This window comes from Typopeltis vanoorti, chromosome 21 (assembly GCF_054136105.1).
Source record: "Typopeltis vanoorti isolate ZY-2024b chromosome 21, IOZ_Tvanoo_1.0, whole genome shotgun sequence".
Lineage (NCBI taxonomy): Eukaryota > Metazoa > Arthropoda > Arachnida > Uropygi > Thelyphonidae > Typopeltis > Typopeltis vanoorti.
In genome coordinates, this window is record NC_143569.1 from 95,115,030 (window position 1) to 95,131,125 (window position 16,096).

The 16,096-nt window shown below is 34.6% G+C and overlaps 1 long non-coding RNA gene across 4 annotated transcripts in view; it reads left to right on the top strand.

The window, feature by feature from the left end:
• Positions 1-15,716, top strand: part of LOC150095126 (uncharacterized) — a 44,999-nt gene extending 29,283 nt beyond the window's left edge. For 3 of the 4 annotated variants that reach the window (XR_016550122.1, XR_016550121.1, XR_016550123.1), the window contains one exon: positions 14,336-15,716. This is a non-coding gene — a long non-coding RNA (uncharacterized LOC150095126). Of the gene's footprint in view, positions 1-14,332 lie in introns of all 4 variants that reach the window. The other variant, XR_016550120.1, reaches the window with a different exon arrangement.
• The last annotated feature ends 380 nt before the right edge of the window (positions 15,717-16,096 follow it).

Genomic DNA, 16,096 nt, shown 5'->3' on the forward strand with positions numbered 1-16,096 from the left:
CGTCGCCTGGTTAAACAAGGCTCCTGTTGTTTTCGCCAGGGAACCAGTGCGAACAGCGAAAAGTCAGCTACTGGAACAAATTTGAAAACACACCCCAACTCAATATCACCAGAGTTAAAGATCGGTACTATCAACATAAGAAGCCTGAATGGCAAAGAAATGGAGCTAGCTGAGGAATTAGATAAAAAAAAGTACCAGATTGACATAATAGGGATGACTGAAACAAAAAAGACAAAAACTGGTGAAATCTTTCTGAGCAATAAATACCAAATGTTATATTGTATTTATTCAATATAAGTATTTATTCAATTCAGGCAATCACAATCAAGGAAAAGAAGAAGTAGCCATAGTATTCAACACTAAATACGAGGCTGATCTTGACTGGCAGGCAGTGTCAAGTAGAGTGATGTGGGCAAATATGAGAATGGGGGAACTGGACAATGAGACTTATTTGTACCTGTGGTCCCACAGAAGGCTCTACTAAGGCAGAAGTGGAGGAATTTTTTGAGGCTTTAGAGAAAGCAACTGACACAATGAAAAGTTGGTCCTTGTTTGGGGATCTAAATAGCAGAGTAGGAAATGATTGTCAGATATACAAAAATATTTTGGGAAAATTTGGAGAAAAGAGAAAAGCCAATAATGATGGCAAATACATATTGGATTTCTGCTCAGGACTGGTTATTACTAACATCATGTTCCAACATAAAAATGTGCACAAATTCACATGGAGAGAAGAGGCAAGGAATAAGAAAAGCTCATTGACTATGTTATTGTTGATAGTGATGTTTTCTCCCTTTTGCAGGACACCAGAGTGTACAGAGGATTTGAAATTGGAAGTGATCACTATTTTGTCTTAAGCAGGATAAAGTTGAATTTCATATTGAAAAAAATAATATGTAAGAAAGTTTTAAAGCGAATAAAAGTTGAGCAGCTCTCAGATGTGAACTGTAAACAGTGCTGGATTTACGTATAAGCTAAAAAAGCTACAGCTTATGGCCGCGCAATCTTCCAGGGCCTCAAATGAAAAAAAAAAGACCAGCTGATGTAATTTAAAACAGTAGGGGGCCTCTGGGTTTTGTATAGCTTAGGGCCTCAGCAAGTCTAAATTTGGCCCTGACTAGACTAAAATACACAAAGATTATTGAAGAAAAAATGAAAGAGTTTGAGAACAGGAACCAAACCTTGGAGATTCAGTGGCAAGCCTTGAAGAAAACCTTGATTGATTCAGCCAGAGAGGCATGTGGTGAGGTTGTCTGCAAGGATAGAAAAATCAGAACTCCATGGTGAAAAGAAGAAAGCATATCTAAAGTTCCTGGCAAATAAGTCAGCTTGTGCTCTTAGAGAATACAGAGACAAATGTAGGAAAGCTAAACACTGTGTAAAACTTGCAAAACAAAAGTCATGGGAGGACTTTGGCAAGAACATAGAAAATAAATATCAAGAAGGTGGCAAAATATTCTGGAGGTTGTTGAAGAAGCTTAGGAATGGAGGAAAGAGTGCTGTAAAAGGAGTTAGAGATGATAAAGGTGACATGAAAACAGGAGAAAAAGATATCCTTGAAGTATGGAGTAATTACTTCGAAAAATTGCTAAATGAAACAAGCAGTGATAGCATAGTGGTAAAAAACACTCAACTGGCATACAGTCAGGAATACATATGCATACTTGAAGTAGAAAAAGCCATCAAAGGCTTAAAATGTGGAAAGGCACCAGGAGTAGATGATATTCGACCAGAAATGCTGAAGTATGGTGGTATAAAAGTCTTTCAGTAGCTGCACTGCATAGTTCAGAAAGCCTGGACAGAAGGACGAATTCCCGATGATTGGAGTAGAGCTCTCATAGTACCCATATATAAAAAGTGAAATAAAACTGAATGTGAGAATTACAGAGGTATTTCCGTACTCAGTGTTCCTGGTAAGATTTATGCAAGTATACTTGAGAAACGGTTGAGAAGAATTGTGGAAGAAAAGCTTGGTGAAGAACAAGCTGGATTGAGGCTAAATAGAGGCTGTCAGGACCAGATCTTCACTTTATGACAAATAGTTGAGAAATCGTGGCAATATAACAAATATCTGTATTTAAGTTTTGTTGATCTGGAAAAGGCATATGACGAGGTGCCAAGAGAGAAGCTATTCAACACGGTTATATGGTGTCAATGGGGCGTTATATCAAGCAATACTTAGAATTGAAGGAAGTACAGAAAGATGGTTTAATGTTAAATCTGGTGTGAGACAAGGATGTACATTATCGCCTCTGTTATTCATTATCTATATGGATCACATTATGAAGGAAAGTGGTATTAAACATGATATCAGAATTGGAGATGTTAATGTCAGCTCTTTGCTTTATGTGGACGATGTTATACTTTTAAATAAATCCACTACAAGTTTGCAAGATTCCCTGACTAAATTGAATAACTGTTGTAATAGATATGGTGTGAAGGTCAGCATTAAAAAGACAAAGACAATGAAAATAAGCAGAATCATTGAAAATGCCAACTGCGTTGTGAACGGAGAACCTGTGAAACAAGTAAAATATTTCAGCTACTTAGAGACGAGTTTTAGTGAAGATAGGAAGTTAAATATGGAAATAGACAACAGATTCAACAAAGCTGGTATGGTAGGAAGTCAATTGAATAAATTCATATGGAATAAGAGAGAAATTAGTCTGAACACTAAATTAGCTGTATACAAGACAGTGTTCAAATCAGTTTTAACTTATGGATTCGAGAGCTGTGTCAGAAGTAAAACACTTGACCAAAGACTAGAGACCACAGATGTGAGAGTCCTGAGAAAGATTAGAGGCATGAACAGATAGCATCAAAATGCAGTATCATGTTGAAAATGAGAATATTAGGAAAGAACTTGACATTATCAGCATCTAGGAATGCATTAGCAGAGCTAATCTCAGGTGGCACTTAAACAAAATGGGAGAGGAAAGATTAGCAAAACAAGTGTTCTCTGCCAGGTTGGCAGGAAAATGACCAAGAGGTAGACAAGATATAGGCGGGTTGATATGGTACAAAGTGCCTTAGACGATAGAAATATAAGATCTGATAATGTTGGAGTCTTGACAAGTAACATACTGGTTTGGAGGAAAATTGTTGATAGGAAGTTAGTAATAATGTAAATTTTTCATGTAGTAGTATCATATCCTATACACCCCCTGAGGTACTTGGCAGGAATTTGATGATGATGATGATGTAATATTTGCAGTTTGATTTGCAATCCACATATACACAAAGAAGATATTTATTTATTTAGCTGCTAATATCTAACTGATTTTATATCCAACATCTTTGGAGCAAAAACAGTTTGATGTGGTATGCAAACAGTAACAGACACTGCAAAGGAAGTCCTAATTTGTACCATCTATTGTTGGATAATCTCAATCTGTATAAGAAAATCAACAAAATTTCCGGAAACCTCAGATAATAAAGCACAGATTTGGATAAAATATATAACAGAACTTTTCAATGATACTAGATAGAAGCCTATATATATAAAAGATAACATTTAAGGACTAGCAATTATGAAATGTGAAATAGAGAATGCTATAAGATCAAGTAAAACAGGAAAAGCTAGTGGATCAGATGGTGTGCAACCAGAATTTTTAAAATTAATAGAACCAGATAACATCAAACTTCTTGAAAAACTATTTAATAAAATATATGAAAGTGATGAATTTCTATTCAGATTGGATCAAATCTACATTTATCACTATCCCAATGCGAATTCCTGTGGCAACTTCCGACTTATTAGTCTGATGAGCCAAACATTAAAAATATTTTTGAAAGTAATTCAGAATCGTATTTATAGAAAAAGTGAAGAAATTCTAAGTGAAACACAATTCGGCTTTCGGAATGGTTTTGGTACTAGAGAGACCCTTTTCTGTACCCAAATATTGATACAAAAATGCATAGAAAAACAGAAATCTGTCTTTATGTGTTTCATAGATTTTGAAAAAGCATTCGACAAAGTCAGACACACTAACTTAATAGAAGTTCTTCAACAAATGGGGCTAAACGAACAAGACATAAGACTAATAAGAAATCTGTATTGGAATCAGTCAGCTACCATTCAATTAGACAACATTACCACCAGTGATATTAACATCAAAAGAGGAGTGAGAAAGGATGCGTACTCTCACCACTCTTGTTCAACATATATGCAGAGGTAATCTTTAAAAAGGCATTGGAAGAATGTCCAGAAGGAATCGCAATAAATGGAAAGATCGTTAACAACCTACGATATGCAGATGACACCGTGCTAATTACAGATAACATTATGGATCTCCAAAAACTCATTGACAGAGTATACATAGAAAGCCAAAGAATGGAAATAAATATAAACATCAACAAGACAAAATACATGGTCATCAGCAAACATCCAACCTCATCAATGAAACTGACACTCAATGGGAAAATTATCAATCAAGTGTCAAGATATAAATATCTTGGTTGCTGGCTTAATGAAAGGTGGGATCCTGAAATAGATATAAAGACAAGGATTGAAGTTGCACGGCAGTCCTTCATGAAAATGAGAACATTATTCTGTAATAAAGACCTAAACATGGAAGTCAGATGCCGAATGCTGAAATGCTACGTTTGGTCTATTCTGCTCTATGGAGTTGAAACATGGACATTGAAGGCGACAACCATCAAGAAAATTGAAGCCTTTGAGATGTGGCTATAGAGAAGAATACTAAAGATATCATGGATAGAAAAAATTACCAATGAAGATGTCTTAAAATCCATTGGCAAAGCTAAAGATCTTGTACAAATAATCAAGAAACGAAAAACATCATATCTTGGCCACATCATGATAAACAGCAAATATCAACTTCTACGAACTATTTTGGTAGGAAGAATTGATGGCAAAGGAACTGGAGGAAGAAAAAGAATATCATGGTTTGACAACATCAAGACCTGGACAGAAAAGAGCAGCACACAACTGCTCCGATTAACGCAAGAACGCAGTTTGTTCGCCAAGATGGTCGCTGACCTTCAATAGAAGATAGCACCATAAGAAGAAGATTGTTGGATAAAGAAAGGTTGTAAGTATTTAATCGATGTTAAAATAACTGTCTTCCAAATTTTTATCAAATTAGAACATGCATACTTGCTCTTGTTTATGGAATGTTTTTCATAACGCCTGCTGATTCCAGAAAGTCTCTCTGACTTTCAGCAGATGTTATGTAGCATTCCCTCCTGGTTCCTTTGGAGAACATAAGAAATATTCACCACCATCATTATGTTCTCCAAAGGATTCCAGCAGATCCTCCTGTTTGTTCATAGTAGGGCAGCTCAAGGCATTTCAGTACTCCTGATATAAAGGATGGAGTTTACACTTAAGTGAAAATGGATGACATGTTGCTAGTCTGATATATAGTTTGAATGTGGAGCACAGCGTATATTTATCAAGCATTCTGGATATCATTTCAGATGTGCCTGGAATATATTGGATAATAACAGTTTTTCTTTGGTCTTGTGTATTAGAGAAGAGATTGATGGAATGTCTTGATGAGTAAATAGCCTCTGCTATTTGCTCATCAAGAAATGAGAAATATGCCTCTGCATATTTCTGTTTTAAGATGATGTATTGTTGGGCTGGATGATGGTATGAATATTGGTGTAAATATCTTCCAGTATGTGTTATCAGGTATTATTATTACACGACACCTGCAAGGAATTCAAAGACTCATCGAGGGAGGGCACCTACTCTACAACTCTCTGTCTGCACCCACTACACTAAACTGCTACTACCATCAATATCTACACCAACAACATCTACTCTCCACCACAACCACTAGTATTTTCAAGACAATCACAAATATCCATTCCCACAGCAGAATTTGAACCCACAGCCTTTTGGCTGGAGAGCAGATACATTAATCACTCGGCCAACCAGCATAATGAGCCATTTGAAAGGCATGGGACTAGTGTGTAGAAAAGCAGACATTTATTTGACCCTTTTTCTATTGTGAAGTGAATTTTTCTTTTAAATGCACTAAAACTTTATCTGATGTGTCTAATTATGTGGTTAAATAGTAAAATTATCTACACACATTGTAGCTGTGATGAGTGCTTGGCTTTCTAAGTGTTCTATATAGAAATTAGCTAAAGGGAGGGGAAAAGGAGGAATCCATTGCTATCTCATCCATTTTTTTGTATGGTGTTCCTTTCCATGTGAAATAACCAGCATGTACTGTTAATTTGAATAATTTGAATATGTCCTGCAGAGTGGGGGCAGGGAAGAAGATGGAATTTTATCAGGTCATGGACCTTGGTTAGCTGCACATTAATAAATAATGAAGCAATATGGAAGCTAATCACAATATTTGAACTTCTTGGGATGTTTTTTAATATAGATTTAAAGTGAGAAATTTTTACAAAGGAGGAAGAGTTACCCATGAGGATCAAGTGATTTTGCCAATAATTAGCAAACATTCACGATATACTACCCCTGGTGGCCAACCCAAGTGTTACAAAAGCCCATTGCTGAATATGTATAAAAATTAAAAATTTCATAGAAATTAAATTTCAAAAAATTTTAAATTTCACAGCCAAAATTATGAAATGAAATATGCCTGCACGATGAAGCTATTATGTCATAATAGTCAGCCAAGTTCTGAAAAAGTATGATATAAATATTTACTTTAAATAAAAAAGGAACATAGGTAAAACTGTTTTTAATTTGACTTTCTTCAATGAATATAAATTTTATATTACACTTTGTATATTATAAAACATAAATTGAACTGAACTCGGGAAAATAAAATCCAAGTTAATGCGATCCCTGAGCTTGATGTCTGCTGCAAAGAGTTGTTATTTGAGGTACTAATTTAGTCATTTTCAATCTCAAATCCCCATGGTTTGTGATATCCAGATGATTTCTTTTTTTAAGTAGCAAGTCATTTACTGCACTAAAGCCATGTTCAACTAAATATGATGATGGGAAGGGCAACAGTATTTTTTTTTTTTTTGCAAAACTAGTTGAATTTCAGTATTTCGTTTCTGTCTCGTCAGAAAGCCATGCCATTGTTCCTTTTATGTTAAATAAATTTCTAATAGACTCATCTTTTGCTTTTTTGAGAGTTCTTCTTGATACTGTATTTATGTTGATTGCTGTACTAGTGATGTCAGCTTTTTTTCTCGGAAAGTCAGGGTTGCAATGACAATTTATCGCCAACAATGTTGAGTTTTTTGAGTATATTGGTGATGAGGTGATGAATTCAACGTCATTTTCTAATTGACCCCAAAATATTCAAATCCTCCCCCCCCCCCCCCCCCTGTGGGGCATATGCCCTACGTTGGGAAACACTGTCTTAATTATTTCAGAATCATGGTTTACAAAAAAATAAAATAAATAAATAAACTTTTAAGTCGAAAAAATAAAGACAGTAAGATTATCAGAATAAAATGGAGTGTTGTATGTGATTAATGACCTGACTATTTGTATCCAATTTGGGCAATATTCCATTCATCCATGTGAGAAGATACTTATGGATCACAGCTGGATAGGAGACCTCCACATAGCCTTTTAAGGAATGCAGAGAACTGACCAGGGCTTCTAACCAGTCTGTACCTTTTTGTGGTGCACCCTATTAGGTATCTCGCTCTCTCTCAATACAGAATGAAGGAGAATGGGCTGACAATTTTTCATTTAGCTGACCAAATTGTAGTTTTATTAGCTTGAACTATAATGCAAAATGATGGTACAACATGACACAATTGCATACCATCTAGGGCCTCGACAAGTTCGACAAGGCCCCATTGTTTTTAACATAGAAACAAAGATGACCAGTTAAAAGTCAACTACTGGAACAAATCCTAGAACATAACATCAGTAGAATTCTTGGTGCCTTCATTTGGGATATGTTGAAGGAATTGGTATTCCATTATGACCCAGTGATCATGGCCTTGATGAAGTAAGGGATAAAATTATGCCATATATCCAGCAGATGTCCCAATCCATGTTCTCCAAGATGATAGAGAACCTTTGCTCGACCAAGATTCCATCGATAGTTATACATATCATCAAGTGTAAACATATATTTCTTTGTTAATAAACCTATTTACTCCATAACATATGTCGTTGTATTATTCGGTACTTTTTTTTTTCTTTTCACCATACTGTACAATAGCACATTTTAAACAGATTTTAAGTTGAAAGATTTTTTCTTTCTTTTTGATTTGAGTTTTACAACAAACAGGCCAGTCTGAATATCTTGAAACTGGAGGTCTCTACAAGCACAGCAAAAAATACAGCACAGCCATGAAATACCAGTACAGTCATAAAAAATATATCATGGTTTGATTTGCATCTGTATGTTCTTTCATTTTGTTTGCTCTGTTTGGTTCAAAGTGTCCAAACCTGATGCATCTCAAATTCCATCTTCCTGATATTTGATGTTTCAACTTAGCCCCTTTTCTTAACAGCAGAACTTGTACTTGTTCCTTACTTAAAATCGGTGAAACTCATATGCATATGTCTGGAATGTTTGATGGTCTAATTTCGTTTGCATCAACTTCCAACTATTCAAGTAGCATCTGCTGTCATCAACAAAATATACCTCAGATGACACTTTTGTGAAAATGACTTGCACCTTTTATATACAATCAAGTAGTCACAATATTTTTTTTTTACAAATTATGCCGAAACAAAACCAATTAATTAACATAAGTATAGAAATTTTTCTTTTTATTTCTTTTTATAACTGATTCAATTATTTTCTTAAATCTGTCAAACATTCATCATTTGTCAAACAGACCAGTCTGAATATCTTGAATCTGGAGGTGCTCGACAAGTACAGTCAGAAAAATATATGTATGAATTTAAATATTTGAATATCAAAATGGTGTACTAAAAAATGCAAAGTTAAATGAAGAAAATAAAATAATTATAATTTTAAATACTCTATCTTTTATTTATTTATTTATTTTTTGTTATATTCCTGCTTTGTAAAGTGTCATCTCCATCCACAAGGTTGACTTATGAATCTCTACTGAGACCCATAATGTGCAGTAGAAAGATAAGATAGTGAAAGTCTAATCTCTTCCATTTTGCAGTTATTATCCTGTGTCTGTAGATCAATTCACAGGCAGTTTTGCCTGTTGGAGGGCTGAAAAACCCGAGTTTCTGGGAGAAACTCTCCACCTACTTGTGGTACCGGTTAACTCATCATTTGATTGGAAACACTAGACATAGCTTCCTCTCATCATAGACAGGATTCAAATTCATGTCGTTTCAATCGAAGGGCTTGTGTACACTACTTGAAAAGAAGTCATTGGACACCATAGTGTGAGGAACAAAAAGCCATGGTGTCTACTTCAATAAGATCTAGAACCTCCTTTCACAGTGATGACTGCGGCAATCCTACATTCACAAACATTCATTCAGAATTCGAACATTCACAGGCTGGTCCAAAGAATAGTCCAAAATTCAAAGTGAATTTTGGACCATTCTTCCTGTAGGTATGTAACGAGGTCTGGACTGTTGTGGGGCAGATGTCCCTTGACCTCACATGACGCTCCACTTCATTCCACAGATGTTCAATAGGGTTGAGGTGAAGACTTTGTAGAGACTAATCAAGTTGAGCAAGGCTCATGTCCACAAACCATCTAGTTACAGCAGCAGCAGCCTTATGACACAGCATGTCTTGTTGAAAGAGACAATGGTTGGTCAGTTTCATAGATATGCCTCAAAGCAGGAAACATTGTATTGTCTAGAATGTCCAGATATACTTATTGGAGTTCAATGCGAGGCTCACACCATGGTGTGAGCCTCAGTTCTGAATGCTTTTGTGCAGATTCGTCTTCCAGTCAATGCCCGGAACTCTGCATTCAGTGTGTCAGCCCAAGAATTGCAGTTCTACATATCCTTCGTAGCATCTTACGGTCATGTCTGGTGAGTGTGGTAGCACTTATTGTTAATTTCCTGTGCTGCTATCTTAGTATGGTTTCCTTACTAAGATAGCAGCACTGATTGTTGACTTAGGATGACTCAATTTGCAGAACAAATAGGCCTGCAACATGGCATCCCATCACAATGCCTCTTCTCTTTCAAACTCAATCAGTTCATTTCTTGCAGCCATTTCACCTGGACACAGTTGCACTGACTTGGGAGCATCATTTTCCTCTAATTTATACCAGCTACAAACACATCACTCATTAGCAGGCACAATTCACCTTACACATAGAGGTGTCATTGAATTCTTTCCAAGCAGTGTAATGTTAAATCAGTGGGAGATTTATTATTTATTAAAATATAATAAAGAATTTGCGAAGGTGTAATATTAAAATAATATTAAACCATTGTAAGCAGACACATTTTTGTTTTAGGTCTTATAGTATGCATATTATAGTTTTCCACATGATAACATTACAGCTCATGAAACACAATAATTGTGTCTCATGAGCTTAAAAGTTCTCATAAACACCTAGAACAAGAATGATATTAAAACAACTGATATAACCACATAAAAGAAAAAGAACAATTTATTACAATTTGATGAAACGTGGGGTGATTAAAGGGTTTTAAGATTTTCTCAGTTGCTTTAAAATCATTTTTGTTCTAGGTATTTATCAGAACTACTCAGTCCCCCCCACACACACACACACATATTAGATTTAGTCGATTTCTTCGAAAACATTAAAGATTAGTTGTGTTTCTCAGGCATCTGAGATGATTAAAGAAACAAAAAACTATTAACAATCAATTAAACCATGTTGCTTAAAAATTATAATTCCTTAAACCACTTATACAAAGCATTCAGGGGAAATTGCCAAAGTTCAGGGATTGATTCCTTAAGTAGTTTTAAGAAAAATAATAAATAAAAATATATTCAACGCTGATCTGATTGCTAACTGTATGGAGTAATAACAACAAAACTGTAAGTGTGACATTTTTATTTTAGTATTTCCTTCCTTCATTCTTGTGTTAAACTTATGTGTAGACCATTCAGGTTTTGGAAACCTATCTGACCGAATATGTTGGTTAATTGCTATTCCCATAGATACTATGTCTTAAGTTGTGTGTGTTCTTCTGGCCAGTTTGCCTGTTTTGTATGATGAAAAGCCAGAACTTCTGGGAGGGTAAACCTGGCCATTATGAGATCCCTAACGCACCCTCACTTGAAATGCTGTAAAAAAAGGTTCTTGTGTCCTAAACAGGATTCGAATCCAGATCTTTCCAATCAAAGTCATCGCCGAAGTCGACTGTGATGGCTTTGAATTAAAGTTTTTCTAATTTTTTAAAGTGTAATAATCATAATAATAATAATCATCATAATACCAATCGACCAACCTTTGCTGGCAAAAGTTGGTCAATTGGTAGAGCCTCTGCTACTAATGGCTCAGTTAAATGAGTTTGAGTGCAGTTAGTAGTTGGAAGGTGACTAATTGTTCGATGCTATTGGCACACTCTCCCTCGATGAGTCTTTGGACTCCCTGGATATGTCAAATAATAATAATAATAATAATATTTTTTGAACTTTAATTTTCATATTCCAAATCTAATATCATGTAAAAACTTGCTCTGAGGTTTTAAAAGCAATTATTTAAAGAAATTAGTCTCGGTAGAGCTCTTATTTTTGTTAAAATTGCCTTCTGCCTGGATACATCCCCCCCCCCCCCATATAGTCACACTAATTGTTCTTAACAAGTGTGTAGTAAACATAAAGTAACCATCATTTTATATTGCGGTTTAAGCCAATAATAATATAATTTGGTCGACAAATCCCAAATTTGCATCCCATCCTCATTCATTCGGTATTCAGGTAGATGCAGATGTTATACTTCTAAACAAATCCAGTACAAGTCTGCAAGATTCCCTGACTAAATTGAATAACTGTTGTAATAGATATGGTATGAAGGTCATCAATAACAAGACAAAGATCATGAAAATAGGTAGAAGCATTGAAAATATCAACTCCATTGTGAATGGAGAACCTATAGAACAAGTAAAACATTTCGGCTACTTAGGCACGAGGTGTGGTAGGAAGTCAACTGAATAAATAGATATGGAATAAGAGAGAAATTAGTCAAACCCCTAAATTTAGCTGTATACAATGCAGTGTTCAAACCAGTTTTAACTTATGGATCTGAGAGCTGGTTTAGAAATAAAACACTTGACCAAAAAATTAGAGACTGCAGATATGAGAGTCCTGAGAAAGATTAGGGGCGTGAGCAGATGGCATCAATGGCAATATCATATTAAAAACGAGGGTATTAGGAAAGAACATGACATTGTTAGCATCCTGGAATGTGTTAGCAGAGCTAATCTCAGGTAGTATGGTCATTTAAACAGAATGGGAGAGGAAAGATTAGCAAAGCAAGTGTTCTGTGCCTGGTTGGTAGGTAAAAGACCCAGAGGAAAACCAAGATATAGGTGGATTGATACAATAAAAAGTGCCTTAGAAGACAGAAATATAAGATCTGATTACGTGGGAGTTCTTGACAGGTAACAGATTGATTTGGAGGAAAATTGTAGACAGGAAGTTAGTGATGATGTAAATTTTTCATCTAGTACTATCATATCCTGTACATCCCTTGAGGATACATGTCAAGAATTTGATAATGATGATAATGAAGTGTGTAGTAAACATTTATGGAAAACTATTGTTGGTAATTCGATTCAACTGTTTCACAATGATTTTTCACAAGCCGCTAAATGGTCAAAACAAGTTCATTCAGTCTATTTCGAGTGAACGTCAGGTCATAGATGAATAAAGTGTACAGTCACATATCAGAATTTTACAAATACACAAGACTGAAGTTCACTCCTTGCTCGTAATATGCCTCTTTAAGATATTTGCCTTGCAATGTTAGCACTGATGTACAGTGTGTGTGTGTGTGTGTGTGTGTGTATTAATGTCCAGACAATTTCTTTCTTCAACTTATTAATTCTTAATCAGTTCATTAATTTTAATTAATGTACTTCTAATGAATATAACATAAATTTAGAGCAATTCTGTGAAAAACAGTATCCAAAGAAATAAATGGGAGATATCAACTGATTATTCAATTAAAAGTTTCAAGTCTTAATCAGATGATCGAATTTTTCAGTACACATTTTAATTATGCATATCTTGTGAAACATTCGACTTTATTAATAGTGTAAGAAAATCTGGTATTTCGATCAAATGAATTTATTTCTTTTTAATATACAAAATTTATGTGAAAAGAATGGTGCAGTTTTCTTGCCTCATTTCTTCATGTGAGAGAAGACCTTACATTTTTTCTTTTGGAATTTCTTCTTTGAGTACATTTAGTTCAGGATTACTTTTCATGTCTTTGGTGATTCTTAATTCTTTCTATATCTTGTTCTATTTTTTCTGAGATTTTTGGAGTTTCCTGCCCACACTCGGGAAAACTCCCTTATTCTGAAATCTATGAGATAAACAGTTCCTTTCCTCATTCTTCTTCTTGTTAGAGAAGACACTACATCTTTTTACAGGAGTTTCTTCGTCTTCATGTATATCTAGTTCCAGGATTCTTTTTCATGTCTCCAGTGCTTCTCTGTTGTTGTTCTTTTTTTATCTTTTTTTTTTTTTTGGAGTTTCCCGCCCACCCTTTCCCACCATAGGGGAACTCCCTTTTTCGTGTCCTTCACACTTCTTGCTTCCTTTTCGGAGTTTATTGGAGTTTGTCATTCACTCTTGGAGAACTCCCGTATCTTTTCTATGACACCTCTCTCTACACATTCGGAAATTCTTCCACTCTGCTTTTATTTATTTTTTTTCACTTTCAGGAGACTACCTTCTTGACTGTTCGTCGTTTCCGGAGGGAGTGAATTGCAGCACCTTTCAAGAATTTTTCTTGATGTAAACATTCATCCTTACCAAGAGGTCTCAATATTTTTCCTGTTCAATAATGCTTATTTATGGAAAACATTGTCCACATATTTCTTATTTCTCTTATTGCTCCATATCTTGGTTTTTTGTTCTTACTAATGCTAAATGAAAATAAAAGAATATATTAATTACTTAGAGTAATAATAATAGAAAGAAGAACTTTTAAACACTTTAGTATCTCTCAAACAAATTAATAAGTACATTCATATTTCCTGGACAATTTAGACAACAATGCTACATTTTACAACTTGTACATGTGGCTCAATACAGATTTTTAAATAATATTGTTCTAATTTTCATGACATGCAATTGGTATAAAATCATCATTAATGTGTTGCTATTATTAATAATAATCACAGTAATAATTTTCAATTATATAACTCATAGTTACACATGTTATAATACATTTCAGTTCAAATTTTTTGCAAAGTTTGACAATTAATGATTATTATTATTATTATTATTATTATATGGCGAAGTAGCTGCCACCATACTGCCCCAATGACGGTGTGAATTTCCTGCTGACAATTCAACAGAGGTCTAGCCCAAAGGTCAAGTAGACAGTCAAGGCCGTAGTCTCACACCATGTCCTGTAACAAGTACTGCAAGCCATTATGTGAAGAAGTGGAATGGCCACATTGCACAGGTTGTTAACAGAGGCTACACTATGAGTCTTCCAGAATTTTGGAAACCACCTGGAAGGCAAAAGGATTAACAAAACATACCGAAGACATTGTTTACAATGCCGAGAAAAAGTGAGATCAAAAATCAATCCCTGGGAAATAAACAAAATATGGAAAGGTAAGTCAGTTCCTAACCTCACTGTTATTGATAATTTATTCATTTAAAAACATGGATAGAAATACTTAATTCCCACGTGGAGCAAATCAGCCCAAAATTTTAGGAATATGAACACTACTTACAATACAAGGATTATAATGTTGAAGTGCTTGGAACTGTGCATGCCATAAAATCTAATCTGTCACCAGAAATTGAAGAACAACAAAGAGTTCTTCATTCTCTTAAGCATGAGAACAAAGAACTGAGAAAAGAAGTGAAAACCTCAATCTCAAATGGAAATGCCTTGCAGAAAGAATGGAAAAAAGAATTGCAAATTAATGGGATACCCAAAGTATTGTCAGAAGATCAGAACTGTCTAACACAATCGATCAGCATAGCAATTGGTGTACTGGTAACAACCACAGGTGTTGCCTCCATAAATCGAGGACCACAACGAAATAAGAGACCACTGCCAGTGATCACACTCTTCACCAGTAAAAGCCCATGTGATCTATCCTAGCTACAAGCAAGAAGGTGAAGCCAACAACGTCAATCCTCAATAACAGGCAACCTGGAACTCCAGTCTACATGACAGAACACTGGATGCCATGCTACAAAAATCTATTATATAATGAAATAAAACTATTTATTTTGCCAAAAGGATGAAAATACCATATTCATGTAATCTTATGTGAATCCAGTCTAACAGTCTCCCAACATAGGGCTTAACTCCCCACCCCACCTGTCCATTCTTATAAAGAGCAAGCTACACACCATTTCTCACACTAACATGACTACAATAAATCTTGCCGAACATATTCAGCAGGAAAATGCTAACCGTGTTGTTTTGGAATCTTTAAATAATTGGATAGACGATTTGTATTAATATTATGTTAATTACCATTAATTAATTACTGACTGTTATTAATATTACTAGAAATTTATGTAAATAATGAATTTACTTTGTGCTGTATGTTTGTATGAAATAGGAAATATCTTTTAATTGTATATATGTAAATAGTTTATATAATTACACTTTCTCAAACTTGGGGAAAAAATGTATCAGAATATTTACTTTTATCTACTTTTGTGTACATGTAATTTCTTTGAAAGAGAATATTAAAAAATTATTTTTTATTATTAAATACAAGTATTAATTCTACTTATAATAAAAACGAAGTACTCAACAATGAAACTTTTGTATCACTTTTTTTTTTTTAAAAAAAACGTAACTATTCTTTAAGATTAATAAGATTATTTTTGTTATTAAAAACAACTTATTATTATTGGTTTACTTATAATAGTTCTTATTGTAACAAACTTTTATTGCAGTATTCATTTGTTTTTCTACTTTTGTGCACATGTAAATTCTTTGAAAGAGAAAAAAAACATTATAAACAAAAAAAAATATTATTGAGGCATGATCAGCCCAAGTGCTAGCCCACTAAAGTGAATGCTCCTCA